The sequence below is a fragment of the Corapipo altera genome, unplaced genomic scaffold, assembly GCF_003945725.1.
Source record: "Corapipo altera isolate COAL_440 unplaced genomic scaffold, ASM394572v1 61553, whole genome shotgun sequence".
Classification (NCBI taxonomy): domain Eukaryota; kingdom Metazoa; phylum Chordata; class Aves; order Passeriformes; family Pipridae; genus Corapipo; species Corapipo altera.
In genome coordinates, this window is record NW_020884918.1 from 147,237 (window position 1) to 162,365 (window position 15,129).

A 15,129-nucleotide genomic window follows, 5' to 3' on the forward strand; every position below is an offset into this window, starting at 1 on the left:
CTTTGGCTCTTCCTCCTTTTGCTGTTGTTTGATACTTTGCTAATCAGCAAGACTTCAGTGGAAGAGGTTAGATGGGCATCTAACAGACCCAAAACAGTGGAGTGGATCTAGACCTTGTCTGGACCTGACCTGATATCTTAGAGATATTTTTTCAGTTGTTCAGAGATAACATTTGCCAAATCATCCAAACTACTTAGCATACAAAGTTCTTGCAAAAGTGCTTTTGGCCAGCTGGAGGGCCAGACATAGATCAAAGTGTTTGGGTAAAGGGGGATGTGTCTAGACACTGTATGGGATTTCCAAACTCACACTGGTGTCTCACAGTGGAGGCTTGATTCAGTTGCCTAAATGTAGATGTCAAGGTCTCTTTGAGATGACCTGGATGTTCCTTCTGACCTCTGCATGTCTTTTGGAAGGACAAGGGTCTCCTGAAAGTCCCATGTCAGATCTGCCAACTGGCTTTGGAACCACGGGACACCTCAGAGACACCTTGTTTTGGATAACTGACTTATGCAGCAAATGTCCAGCTTTATGGACATGTTGGCCATGTTGGCTGTGTATGCCCAGCATGTGTTTCACAACATCCAAATCTATTTTTCTAGAGATGTAGCCCTATCTCAGACACTGAAGAGGGTGATCTGAGCACCCTCTGAAAAATTTTTTAAAGTTCTCTGGGTAAAGAATCTAAGTACTCTGTTGCATCCAGTTCCTGTGTTATGTCCCCAAGTCATTTAGGAACTTTGGAAAAGATCTCTATCTACCTGGAGATGCCACACCTGCGGAGCAGGAACAGGGTCACTGCAGGACCTACTGTTCCTCTCGGAGCTCTCAGACCCCTTGTTATGATACCTAAAGCTCACTGGAGATAGGATCTCCCCTGTAATAGACTTCCTACTCCAGTGCTGACTTTGTTGAATTCAGTATCATCAGCAGGATTTAAAACTAAGTCAGACAGCAATCCCCCAAGATCGTCAGTCATGGCCCTGGTTTCCTTTAATTCCAGCTGACTGGATTTTATTAATTGTTTGTGTCTGTGTCTTTCCCAGTTAAAGGAACTCTGTATAGCAATGACGTGAGAAGATCAGGGACAGCTGAGTGTCCCCACACTTTGTAGCTGGGAGCAGACAAGAACTGAGTAGATCTGCCCTCTACTCCATCATGTTGGTGATCTCAGCCAGACAGAGGCACATGCCAGGGAACCTCTCTGCTATGGTCAGGCTCTGTCTTCTTCCTCAAGGTGTTAACCTTGCTCACCAGTGAATTATGTGACTGACCTCCTCCAAGAGGGTTAAATTATCAGCTCTTTACGTTACTGTTTCGTGCTGTCAGTGGTCAGTGCTGGGTGTCGAGGTGAGCTGGGCTTGAATGTACAGCACTGGGTTCTCTGATACAATGAGCCTGGGGAGATCAAATGGGGGTCCTACAAAATTCTATTCTGTGCTGAAAAGGGGGTAATACCTCCCTGTCATGCTCCCATCTCAAGGACTGAAGGGACCTGAATGAAGTTCTCAGCTGGAGGGCTGTGGCAGACTTGGGAAAGTCGAATTCATGATATTGTCCTTTGGAGTGGAATTGAGATGCTTGAAGACAGGTGAGGAGAGCAAGAGGGAAATCAAAGCTGCAAGATCTGCTCATCAGCTGAGTGCTGCCTGTTGTACACCACAACGGAGACAAACATAGTGGGGATTATATCCTCACGTGTAAACTGAAGTTTTTGTTAATTTTTTTTTTTTTAAACAGGGCTGGCTTATCTTAGTGGAGGGGCTGGACTTGAAAGGCTTAACAAAATTCTTTAAATGCACATGTCTGGAGCAGTTCTCTGTGGTTAAAAAAAGCCACTCAACTGATCAAAATCTGGGTCTTACTCAGCACTCATTATTCATTACGTCCCCTCCCTGTCCACCAATGGGACAGAGGGAGTCCAGGACCAGTTGGTGGGAGGCCCTGATCTCTTTATGAAGTGTGGCTGAAACACGTTTTGCCTGCAGGTCTTATATGAGTATTTGCTGACAGTAGAGGACAGAGTGGGACTCATGGCTCTTCTAGGGCTCACAGAAGAACCTGTTGTGGTTGATTTACTCCTTTTTGGAGCTTTTCCTCCTGTTCATCCTAGTCTCCTTGCCCTCCTCGATGTCCTTCTGCCTGTTTCAAGGCTCACAACCCCTTGAGCCCCAAATTAGTGCCTATTCCCTTCTTGTTTGCCTTTCTGCAGAGACACTCCCCCTCTGCCTCTCTTAACACCTATCTGCTGAATCTCAGTTCCCAGTTTAGGCTCTTGGTTCAAAATGCCTCTCTACACACCTCATTGTCCCCCATCCATCTGCTGCTTCTCCTGAGTCTCTTATCAGCCGCACACAAGCCTCCTCCCCGTTCCCTGTTGCAGGTGCTCTGTCCCTGATATCAGGTTTCTCTGCGGCCCTCCCATTTGCCCCCTGTCCCTTCCCATGTCCTCCACAGGCTGGCAGTCCCTGTCACCTGGTCCAGCCACTTCATGGTTCTTCTTCCTGTCTGTCTGTGTTTCTCTCTGGGGAACCATGAAGTGGTCTCTCCAGGAATGGCTTTCCTTGACATCACACCCCAAAGCCTATCCCAATTCCTTTTCTTTCCATCTCTATGCTTTGTCTCTCTCTCTAAGTGCCAGAGCTTCCCTCCACATTCCCAGTCCTGCTGTGACTAGTGTTCATTTAATGTTGCACTTGCCCCTTCCACTCCAATTTGGGTTTGTTACCTCTCAGATAAAACCTTCTTCCTCCCAGACACCATTTCACAGAGAAGACCATGCTCAGGGGATATTGTCAGTCCCTGTTTTTCATTGCTGGTGCCCAGTGCCCACCTTTTGCCATGGGGCCATCAGAAGTATGGGGTGATCCTGCTCGAGCAGGGAGGTTGGACCACATGACCCACTGTGGTCCCTTCCAGCCATACCCATTCTGGGATTCTGTGAACATGAGGGAACAGGTCCATTTCCTCTGTGGAGATGGTGTTGTGAGTGATCTTGTCCTCTCTAGGAGCTGCAGAAATTTTCAGATAAGAGATGAATGACTTCTAAAATTTCTGAAAATGTTTTGTCAGCAAAAATTTACCCAGTCTTTGCTGAGGCCACCTGAGCTGCACTTGGACCATATTGGGGTGAATTTTGCCCACCTGTGGGCAAAAGCACTTGCCTACTTGGGTCTCTGCCTCCCAACTGTATCTCCAGTCCTAGATCCAAGGCAGGTCATCAGGGTTTTTTAAATTATGATTTTTAAGATGCGTAAAAGTATTATGTATATATATATATGTATGCACTTGGGTTAAACAACAAGAGAGAAAACATCCAACCCCCAGTGTGTCAGTGCTATGGGCAAGCTTGGGAGCAGAGCAACAGGCTGTGCTGGCAGCCATGCTGATAAGGCACAGCAGAAGAACTTGTGCAGGCGGATGTTTGGACTTCATGGGCAAAAACATCCCTGGTCCCTTTGCTCAAATGTGCTTGCTTTGCTGTCCATGCCAGTCAGGAGAACCCCCACAGCACAGGAGAAGCCAGTGCATCCCACCCCCACCCTTCTGGTGCAGGCACAGCTCATCTCTCACCTCTGTGGGCAGGACCACCCATTTCTCCCTGCCCTGCCCTGGGCTCTGCTCCTGCCCTACCCCTGCCCACTCAGGGTAGCCCTGCAACGTGTGTGCCCAGGCACGGGAGGAGGAGGGCAGTGCCTGGCACAGCGACGTGTGTGCTGGGTGTGTCCGTGCTGGCGATGGGCAGCGGCTGTGCCTGGGGGAGTGTGTGGGATCCTGTTTGTGCGCCTGCATCCTCCTGACGTGGGCAGTCTGGCTTTGTCCCATGACACACGCATGGTGTGCAAGGGGAAGGGAGGATGAGTAGGAGATGACTGTAGGAGTCTGCAATAGAGAAGATAAAGAGAAAAATCAGCTAGACCTGCTAGGTTAGTTGAAATTCTTGTTTTGGGATTGAACAAGGTGTTAAATCACATTTCTCATCCTCTTGTGGGATCAGAGAAGTGTCTCCCATCTCAGTGCATGGCTCTGCAAATGCATCCTGTACTTCCTGCAGGGGGACTGGGAAGTGTCCATGCCCCATATTGGAGCAGTGACTGTCACCTGTCCCAGAACCCTGCTCCGTGCAGCTCTGCAATCAGCAAGAGATGACTCGCCCCTGGGCACTGTCATTATATAAGGGACAGGAGGCAGGTTTCCCAGTCATAAAGGTGTTGCACAATTAATTATTCTGGCTTGGCTCTGAATCCCTGGAGCTCAGGGATGCCACACAACATGACTAGTGCAGTATAGGATCAGCCCAGCTGAGCCTCAGGCTAATAAATCACTTCTGCTTGCGTCTCTCTCTCTTTCCACTGAAGTGTATGCTCTTTCGAAGGGGAATTTGGTGGAGTATGCTCTGGAGCAGCAGCACTTGTGGTCAGAGGGCAGCCAGAAAAATATTCCAGCTCTTTGCACTCCTGTCTTCCCTCTCCCCCAAGAGACACCCCCATGCTGAGCCCACCAGCCCTCTTGCTCCAGGAGATCCAGCACTGTGCTGGGTAGGAGTGAATCCCCATGCCTGGGCTTCTCATTTGTGTTTGTCTGGCTCAAGGCTAAAAACCATTTGTCTTGACATGCCTTTCTCCTGCAAATTAAAGACCTTGTATTTTTCTCCCCACATTGGTATTGTACCCTGTAATCAAGCTGCCTCTCCATCTTCTCCCTGAAAGGCTGAACATGCTGAACTCTCAGCTTCTCACAAAGTGTAATTTGCTTTAGCCCTCAGGTGAATTTCCTGGTGCTGTCTTCACCGTCTTTAACTTTTAAACATCTTTCAAAAGTGCAAAACTGCCTGAAACCCCACAGCCCTGCACTCGTCAGGGCTGGGTGCAGATAATCCTGTCTTGTTGATCTGCTGTCATGCGAGGTTCCCTTCCCCTCCCCTCCTCACCAGTGGATATCTACTACCTAAGCAGTGTCAACAGGTTGGTGAGACATTTCAGTGACAATTTTCTCATTGCCACGGCCTTTCAAAAACTTGTTCATGTGGCCACAGCAGGGCTGTCCAGCTCTTCCAATTAGACACTGGATGGATTTGGCAGTCCTAGTAGGGGGTGGGAAGGCAGAGCCAGAATATCATTATTGTTGGAAACCGAAGCACCAAGAAATGCATCTTCTGTTCATGCAGGCTCCTGAGTAGAGGTCTTTGAACTTTATTGTAGCTGAAGTTTGTAGCCAGCAAAACTAATTTTTCATACGCACGTGTTGTCTCTGCGTTCCTCCATCTTCTTTGCTGTCAAAGGAGGCAATAACTAAAGTATAATCCCAGGCAGTGACCGAGGCTCTTATGCATGCCAGGGCAGAGCCCAAACATGTCTACAACCAAAAGCAGTGTTGCTTACAAGACCAGTGGTGCAGAGCACCAAGTTTCAGGGTCCAACTTCTCCACTGCTGAAAGCCGAAGATACTCTAGTTTACATACATAGAGGATTTAGCCCAGTGTTTACTGTTATATAAATTAACAATAACCCTAAGGTGTTAGTTTGGAGCTCATCCATTGAATGATGCATTGTCCCAGAAACAGGATGGAAAGTTGCCTGTTTATGAAGTGGCAAAAACAACAGTGCTGAAAGACAGAGCAGCGACCTGATTTCAACAGCTCCAGCAGCTGGAGGTAATAATGACAGATGTGATCATTTACCACGGAAGTCCATAAGCTGGTTTAGAGTTTCATGGCCCAGAGTCACCCTAAGGGCACTGTACATTCCCGAAGCCTCTCTGAAGTGCCTTACAGTAAGTGGTAACAAACAGAAAACAATCAGGGCTGATGTCAAGGGAGAGCGTTCCTCACCAGACTCCGACAGGACTCCATTTCAGTGGGAAAAAAAATTAATTCCTTTCTCAATATTGGACCTTGGGAAGAATTACCAGCAATTTGCCCCAGTTCCTGGGCTACTCTCAAGCAGGTCTTGCTGTGGTCCAGCTTGAAGTAACCCACCAGCCTGTTTAGCCCAAGAGTATGCGCCTTCCTCCTGGGACACTGCTGGTGCACCGCAAAGGGTTGGTGCAAAGGATGGGACAGGTGTCTTTGTCACCCACTTCATATCTTTCTGAAAGACACACCCGATCTGAGGGGTACCTTGCCTCTCCACCATGGCAGCATGGGTTGTACATGGGCACACACTGCAGCAGACCTCTTGTCCCTTCACTGAAACTAACAAAGAGTTAGTTTGGTTTCTGAGGGAGCCAGGATTAGCTGCTGCGGCTGCTCCTGGGAACAATATGAGACACTGCAGCAAAGGGCTGTGGTCCCAGAAGCAGGTGTCACCACCACCAGGGCAATTCCCTCTGCTACAGCTTTGCTCTTTTGCATGCCCTGGATCTGTATCCTTGTGGGCTGCTCAGAGCCCAAGGCCCTTGACTAAAAACCCCTCAGTGATTGCTGGCCCTCCACATGAGGTGACTCTGGACAGCTTAGGCTTGGAGGCCTGCTGAGCTCAGAACCACCCTTGCACCTTGGTGCTGTTTCCACAGGTCATCAGGGATGCGCCCTGGAAGAAATGCAGGGTGCTCTGCTTCATGCTGTGAAGGCACCTGTACCAGCAGTGGGAATGTGGGTGGCCAAGCTCCTGCCTCTCAGGGATCTCGGAAGTGATAGAATGTCAAACACCATCTGAGGAAGGCTGCTGTCTCTCCTTCCCCTCACACACACCTTTGCTCTCTTAGATAAGAAGCAAGGCAAGTTTTCTACATAGGTTAATAAAAGCCTTGAGTTCAGATTTCCTGTGATTTCTTTGACAGACACTGGGACCAGGTCTTCCTGGCATATCCCTTATGGAAACCTCCCACAAATGACTGGCACGTCTTACTCTTTCTCAGTGGTCCACACTGGGGACTCCTTCCAGGTTTTCACTTGCCCTTTCACCCTTCCCTTGTCATTGCTTCCTTGATGTGCCAGGAGGAAGATGAATGAGCAGCATGACAGCCATGCCAAGCCCCACTCCCTCGGTCTGCACAGCGTCATTTCTGCCAGCTGAGTGTATTCTCTGTGGGAAGGGTGGGAGAGCATGTGTGGAGCCAGAGTTGGTGCCTCTTCATAAGGGTTTTGCAAGGCTGAGTGGATGCCCCAGGTGGGTGCCTGCTACAGATCCTCCCCAAGCCACAAGGAGGATGAGTGTAAGTGATCTTATCTTGCTTTTCAGTAATAGGTATCCAATTTGCTGACTCCAGTTGCTCAACTCATGTCTGATTCAGGTCTCTTTGGGCTTCCTGCAGGATGTGGTGGGTGCAATGTCTGAGTGGCAGGCTCGGGAAACAGGGGTGGACATCAAAGATCAATCAGCTGCACCTCCCACAGTGGGCTGGAAGGCTTGATACCCCCAGTCTGGAGCTGAAGAAAGGGTACATTGGTGTGTAGGTTAACAGGCAAAGCAACAGAGATGCTGCCTGTCACCAGGGCATCTAGAGCTCCTGTCAGGGAAGCCCCAGTCACACACAACAGACTTTTGTTGACACCTTTTTCTGGGAAATGAATTTTCCAAGTGGGGTGTGTGGCAAGATACCTTGTTACAGCATGGGCATTTTGGTGCCTTGGCAGCATTGCCCTGCTCCTACCACCTCACAAAACTTGGTGCAACAAACTGCCTGTGATGGGGAGACTAAGAGCTGCTCCCAATATGGGGAGGAGTAATCTCCTCTCTATGTTTTTTGAGCTTCCAGGCTGACTGGTGCACTTGCCACCTTCCCATTACTCATTCTTCTCTGGCCTGGAAGCGAACAAGAGCTGTGGGATGGATCGGACTCCACCCCTGAGATTTGCTGGGAGGGCTGGAGTTGGGAGATATGGGCTGCAAGGAAAACGGTATCCGTCACCTCTGCATCCCAGCAGATAGAGACACAATGGCTCACTGTGGGTGGAGGGAGAGGACCCCCTGCTTGTCCATTTGGTACCCTCTGTGTTTGCTTCCACCTCGTGCTTCTTTCAGGTCTCATCCTGACTCTCACTGGGTGCTGGCAGCCAACAGGTCTGGGGGTCTCCTTGCCTGAGGGAAAAATGGGTCTGACCCCAGGAGGAGGTGACTGGGATTGGGAGCTGCTTCCAATGCACTGGTGGCTCATAAGAAAGCATCTGTTCCCATCTGCTGGATTTTTATCCCTAGCCCCCCATCCGGTGCCAGAGCAGATGGATCCTGTGGTTTCCTGTGGCTTCTGCCCTCAGATGTAAGGGGTACAGGGAGACCAGGGTGGTCTTGGGCTGCCTGTCTGGGGAGGGATTACCCTTGCCATGTATTCCCCTCTGCTTACACACATCAGTCTGATTTGACAGTGGGCTTCTCGAGATAAAAACCATCCACCCTTGGGTCCTGAAGCAAACTGGGGCTCGGACTTCTTGTGTCTACACAGAGGAACTAAATGATGTATTCCTAAGATCAACTCTGTTTCAATGCTCCTACTTTAGGACTGAAATCCTGAATATCTCCTGCATCCTCATTTGACTTCTGCTTTTGCTGACTGTTAGAGCTTCCAGTGAATAAATACCCACTCTTGTTCCTTCTGGGCAGGCCAAAAAAAGAGGCCAAGACATTTTCATAAGGAAATGTTGGCTCTTTACCTTTGGGGTGTTCCAGGTCAGCCATAGTGTCTGTCAACCATTCTAACTTCACCTCAGGGGAGTGAGGGAAAGACAGTGGCTCTCACCACACCAGCTTTCAAGTTCTCTGCTTTTCTCCACCCACGAGATGAAGACTTCCTGGAAGACTCCAGAACCAGTTTAAAAGCTGTTGCCCCAAATCAGTTCATGTCCCATGCCTGCTGAAGTCTGCGAAGGAGCTGTCAGTTAAAGGCCATTATCCCTTTCTTTGGGAGAGGGACTCCTCTGGTGAATCAGGAGGTGGGTGTTTGCTTATGTCTCTTCAAACTTTGAGTGTTGCACCCACTGCACAGCCCAGCCCTTCTGTTTACAGCCCTGTTATCTCCACAGCCGCAGGCACTCGTCTCAGGTGGCTTGTCCATGCCAAATCCCTGTTTCATTATGGAATCTCAGAAATGCCCATTACAATGCAGTTCCTTAATGCCTGTTTGCTAAGGGATGATGTTTAATACTTAAACTACCCAGGGAAAAAAAAAAAAATAGGCCAGTATGGAAATTCCCCCAGGATTCAGGCTGATTTAAAATCAGCTGAAGGAATGACTGTCCCAAAGAGGACAGTAGACTCTGTTCTCAGTTGAAGCAAATGTAAACAAGCTCACTTTGCTTTTGCAGAGGTGGATTTCGGGGGCATCCAGGTGAACTGGTAGTTAGAGCCCTTCAACAGGCCTGAAGACGTAAGGGGCAGAGAGTGTAGTTTGATTCAGAGGTGCTTTTACAGTTCAGCAGCCCAGTTCTCTGAAGGTACAGTAGTAGGAATTCCCCTGCAAAGACCATATAAGAGACCCAAGCAAGACCTGGGGGTACAGAATTAGGTTGGGGTACAGAAATCAGGGAAGAATTACTGCAGGGAACGCCACACCTCCTTTCAGCTTTAACCCTCTAATACTTTCTGCCTTTGCTTCTCCAGGGAAAGGAGAACATCTTACCTGAATTGGACAATATCTACACAATACCCATGCTCTTTTGGTTTCTAGTCTCCAGACTAAAATTATCAATATCTTGTTCATCCCTAGCTGCACTTGTGCCAACACAAACAGTCCTTTTGCTTCCTGAGGTACCTATCGACAGCAGTTATGTCCCAGCTTGGCCTTGGTTTCACTGTGTTCCCTTATTTGAGCATTTTAGTCCACACTGGAATGGTGGGACTCCAGTCACCCTTTTGTCCTTCTGACACTTGTTTGCACCTCTTCCACTTTCAGTTCACTTTTCTCAAGGACGGGTGATCTGTAATTCATGTGTTCTTACAGAGAGAGCCCCTGATGTGAATTGTGAAACAATATTAAGATGTCCCTGCTCCTATTGCAAATCTCACTCCACCTATGGCATAAATATCTTTGCATTTTTCAGATCTGCACCCCCTTAGAGACTGGGGGTGGGTTACACCAACTATGTGTAGATGTCTCCACCTGGGCTAGTTGTTTTAGGCTTCCTTTGTAGCTCACAAGAGACATTTCTAAAGTGATCTCATGAAATAGACAATTAAAATGACATCTGGATGTGTTTTTGCTCTTAAAGTGGTTGTTTCTTTTCTGAGAGACCCCTGTGCTGGGACTAGCTGTGGTTAGGTTGGAGGGCAGGTACACTCTCCATTCCGGGATGTGTCCTCACCTGGTAGGGAAAGTTCCTGTCATTGCTCCTGACTCACACTTTGGGCTGGTGGAGTTTCACATCATTTCTGCATCTTCTGCCTTCAGGGTCTTTGAACTCTCCTGCTGTGGTGCACAACAGCAGCAGTGTCTCCAAGTCAGGACTGGCTCTGCAGCTCTCTGAGGAACGACTGTCTACATGGAGCATTTTATGGGAGAAGCTCCTGCCAAAACCCTATTTCAGGAGAGCTGTTTGCAAGAGCTTTCCCTTTAGATGTGTTATTAAAAAGCTTTCTTCTGGAGAAAATGATGCTTTTCTAATGTGCAGTAGTTACTTTGGTATGCAATTGCTTATACTGAAAATGGCTTCTCTACAGGAGTGGCATGTGATGCACAATGTTTATTCCTGTGAACTGGGCCCAGTTTTGGGATGAGGAGGAAATCAGACATGACAAGGAGCCTCATCAACAGTGGGACAAGTTTTGGGTCCATACTCCAATAGAGCTCTGGGGGATTCAACCCTGTGAGACACTTTTGAATTATATTAGGTATAGAGTCAGCTCAGGGCACCCTTTCCTTCACTCGGTTCCAAGCAGTGGACTTCATGAAGAGCTATTTTCAGGGATTTTAAATATTATTCCCATTACTATATTGTAATTCAAGTTCAAACCCAGTTTGCAGTTTCCAGGCCAGTCTTAGGTGTCCAAGGAACCTAAATTAGGATGGCAGTTTCACCTTAAGCTTCTCCAAAAACAGACTCCATCAACAACCTTCAGCTGTGTAGATGACCGGTGTTCCCTGGAGGAATGTCTCCATTTTTCTAACTCAGGTTGGAGGACTAAGCAGACCCAGGCATGAAATGAACACCTGGCTCTGCCAATCTGGAGATTCAAGGCAGAATGTTGAAATCACTGCACTTAAGCCTCCAGCTAGAATGGTTTAGAAAGCTTATAAACTTCCTACCCACTCACTTCCTACCCTGCCTTGCTAGGCAAGCTATAATTTTTATTTTTAATGAAATTTAATGAACATGTCACCATATTCCTCTGTCAGGTAGATCATGGGAAGGAGGTGGTCAGAGGTATCTTCTGAAGGCAGATTTCACAAGGATGAATCCTGTCACGCTTTGACACAGTGACCTCTCTTGGCATAATGGCTTTTGCACCAGGTGACCCCACCATAAGCGCAATGAGTGACTCATTACAGATTTGAGTGATTCACACTTTTCTCCCTATTGGGTTGCACCATCCGTCCTGGGATGAGTGAATAAATTTGGCTTGGACAAGCAGTGGAACCCCATCAGTCTAGGTTTATCCATTCACCCACTTAAGAAAAAATCTTGATAACTTGCTAAACTTGGATTTTAATAGGAAAAATTACATTGCTGGGGGCTGATTCAGGACTCTGCAGAAGCCAAGGAAATGTATGAGCCTGAATTTATTTTGTGTCACTATAGCCAGTAGCAAAACAGCTGAATGGGAGCAGCCAAGGATTGGATCTTCCTTTATAATTTCACCTGTATCTTTCCCCTGGCATGGAGTGATGAGGGGTGGAGCCAAGTGTCAAGGCTGAAACACAAACAGCAAACTTGGAACCTGGATGTTAGTTTTGGATCTTGTCTAGAAATAACAGCCTGAGCACACAGTGAGTTTCTTGTGGCACATTTCATGGTTCTGCAGGAGAGAAAGGAAGGGAGTGAGAAAGTGACAAACATTACAGAGAAGTGCTCTATTGGACCAGGGTCAGAGGGTATGGGTTCAAATCCTCGTTTATTCCTAGGTACTGCTGTATTTATTGGTCCCAGAAGATACTGCAAGAAAAGATTGAGATTCATGGAAAGAGCACAACGTAACAATGTTGTCTCTGAGTTTCCTGCTGAGTCGAGCTTCCTTTTCTCTTTGAGTTTCTTCTGGGCAATCAACAGGTTCCCTAAACTGAAGTATTGCATTGCCTTGACACTGTACAGATTGATAGGAGTAGTTCATTCTAGGTACTTTAGCACCTGGTGTTTGAATCATGCCATGATTGATCAGAGAAATCCCTTGCTTGCACTTCAGTATCTCTGGGACAATCACCAGTAGGTCAAGCACAAATTTTTGTGACAAAGTTTTGAAATTTTCCTTTCTTCAAACCTTTCTGCTGTGAAAGAGCTCTTTGGATGTCCATGAAAGGCAACACTAAAGGCATGGGCATCTTTCTATGTCCACCCAAAACTAGGAGAGCCCAGCAGCTCTGAGGAATTATCTTGTTGTTCTTACTACTACATCCTTCCTTGTTTACTTCTACTGATCCGTGGGTTTCTTCTAACCACCAGGACAGGTACGAGTACCCTCGTACGGGTAAAAGTGCACCAGTCACTGCAAGAGATGGGCTTGCTTGGAAACCTATTGCTGCTGCTGCACATCTAATTGTTTTGTGCTTAGATCATGTGTCCCTGGAGTCCATCTGATTGGTGCAGCAAGGAAATTTCTGTCTTGGCATAGAAAAGTTCCAGCATTGGGGCCTTTCAGCCTTTACCCACACTTTGATTAGTTATTGCTTCTGAAAAGATGCTCTGCTTTTTCTAGCATTGCATCACTGTCCCTTCCCCAAGCTCCTTCCTAGATAATAACGTGGCTGCCTGTTGGGAAAGCAGTTGCATAAGTCCCTATTGCTCATTTTAAGTCATTGTATCTTGGGCTGCAGTGATTCACCCTCACAACGCCCCAAGAAGGGAATCTGATGTCACTCTCCAATTTACTGATGGAGAAGCTGGGGTGTGGAAAGGTGAAGGATTTGCTTGGGGTCAGGCAATGAGTCAGTCACAGAGCTGGTGTTGGAGCACCCACCCCACTCCAGCTCCTCAGCTTGCCTCTGTCTAGACATTTCCAAGCACCATCTTTGGTGCTGGTCTTATCACCACCTTTTACCATGTCACGGATTAACCCCAACCAGCAACTAAGTACCACTCACTGCCCCTGCTCACCCCACTGGGAAAGAGAATAGTAAAATATAGTAAAACTTTCGTGTTCAGATAAGAATAGTTTAATAATTCAATTAAATAAAATATACTACTACTACTACTACTACTACTACTAATGACAAAGAAAAAGAGAAAGATAGAGGAATAAAACCCAAGAAAGACAAGTGAAAAACAACAAAATTGACACTGACTGATCCTCAGCCTGGCCAGCTCCTGGCCACATCCCCCCAGTTTATGTACCTGGGCATGATGTTCTGTGGTATGGAATATCCCTTTGGATAGTTTGGATCATCTCTCCTGGCCATGCTCCCTCCGCGGTTCTTGTGCTCCTGCTCACTGGCAGAGCAAGACACTGGAGAGTCTTTGATTTAGGGTAAGCACTGCTGGGGAACAACTGAGCATCAGTGTGTAATCAACATAATTGTCATACTAAATCCAAAACACCACTAAGAAGAAAATTAACAATTCTGGCTGAAAACAAGACATATCATCAACCTTGGAGCCTGGACATCTTCTCTCCCTTCACCAGTCGTGAGGAAATGCCAGTATCCTCAACTTGTAGCCAGAGGGGCTCAGATGCTGCAGACAGGAGAAATGTAGCTACTTCCTTGGAGAACATCACACCTCCCTATGCTTTTTGCTCCTTTCTGGTCTGATGGTCCTGTCCTCACCACCAGGGAAGGAATGGGAGCCAGCCTACATAAATCACAATAAACCTGCACCACAGAATGCAGCATCTGCACAGTGGTGGTTCAACAAATGGCAAACCAGGCCTTAGGTTTGAGAACTGTCAAAATGGAAAAAACCCTAATACACAGCTTCATTTCTGGCTGTGATGGCTTTGATACAATGTCAGGGTGAAAGGACAGAGCAGAATATAAAGGAGAGTGGAGTGAAGGAGCAAGTGAGGGGCCTCCATGGCTCTGGTGATGCACTGCAAGATGGTGAGGGAAGGGATGTAGAGATAAGGCTAAAAATGCTTTTGTTGCATGGGGCTGATGGAGCACTTGCTGTAGTTCAGAGGACCCCACTGATGCTGGCAATCCCAGACTGGACTTGAGCACAAAATAACGAGGAAAGTTTCCTGTCCCTGTAATTATGTTTGGACCTGAGTGTTTCCCTGTATTTGATTCCTCACACATTATTGCTTTCTTAACCACATTCCTGACTGCTCCTTGGGTTGGCTGCAGTTTCTGTACAAAATAAAGGCCCATTCAGCACTGCACTAAAAAGCTCTGGTTTTTCCACAGGAAAATTGATGGTTAAATAAGGGGAAGAGGAAAAGCTGGGCATCTGTGGCTTTGCGGAGGAGGCGGGGGAACAAATCCAGGAAAAGGGTCCCATTCAGTCCTGCAAATTCGGCCCTGTTGCTCTGCGTCAAGCCCTGGTGAGTCAAGGGGCCCAGGGAATTTTTACTACTCACTTAACAAAAACCAGATGCCATCAATTGCACATGTTCTCTTAGCAGTCCTCACCTCAGATGGTATGGTCTGGAACTGCTTTCATCCAGGCTATTCCATAGAACTGTCCCAGAGTGATACAGGTCATTACTGAGGATAAAACCCAGCAAGGGTTGGTTCACTGTGGCTCAGTGATTCTGTGGGCATTTCATCAAGATCCTAGGATGGGGATTGGCTCTGCACTGGGGACCTCATGTCTTTTTTTCACAGCTTTCATGGGGACTGGGCTGCAAATGCTTTCCCAAAGTTCTGGGAGCATGAGACAAACTTTAATGACACACAAGGATTTGGAGCCAGACGCAGATTTTCATGGAGAGAGGTCTGGTCTTGCTCCGTGATACCAGCTTTGGCTGGGTAATTGCTGGAGTTGGGAGGTGCCTTGGCCTCAGCTGTGGGGGTTCAAACTCTCCTGCCCCCTGATTTTGCTGCCAAAGCACCTGCAGCCTCTGCAGGCCATCAGCACACACCACTTTGCCATACTGCAGGAGCTAG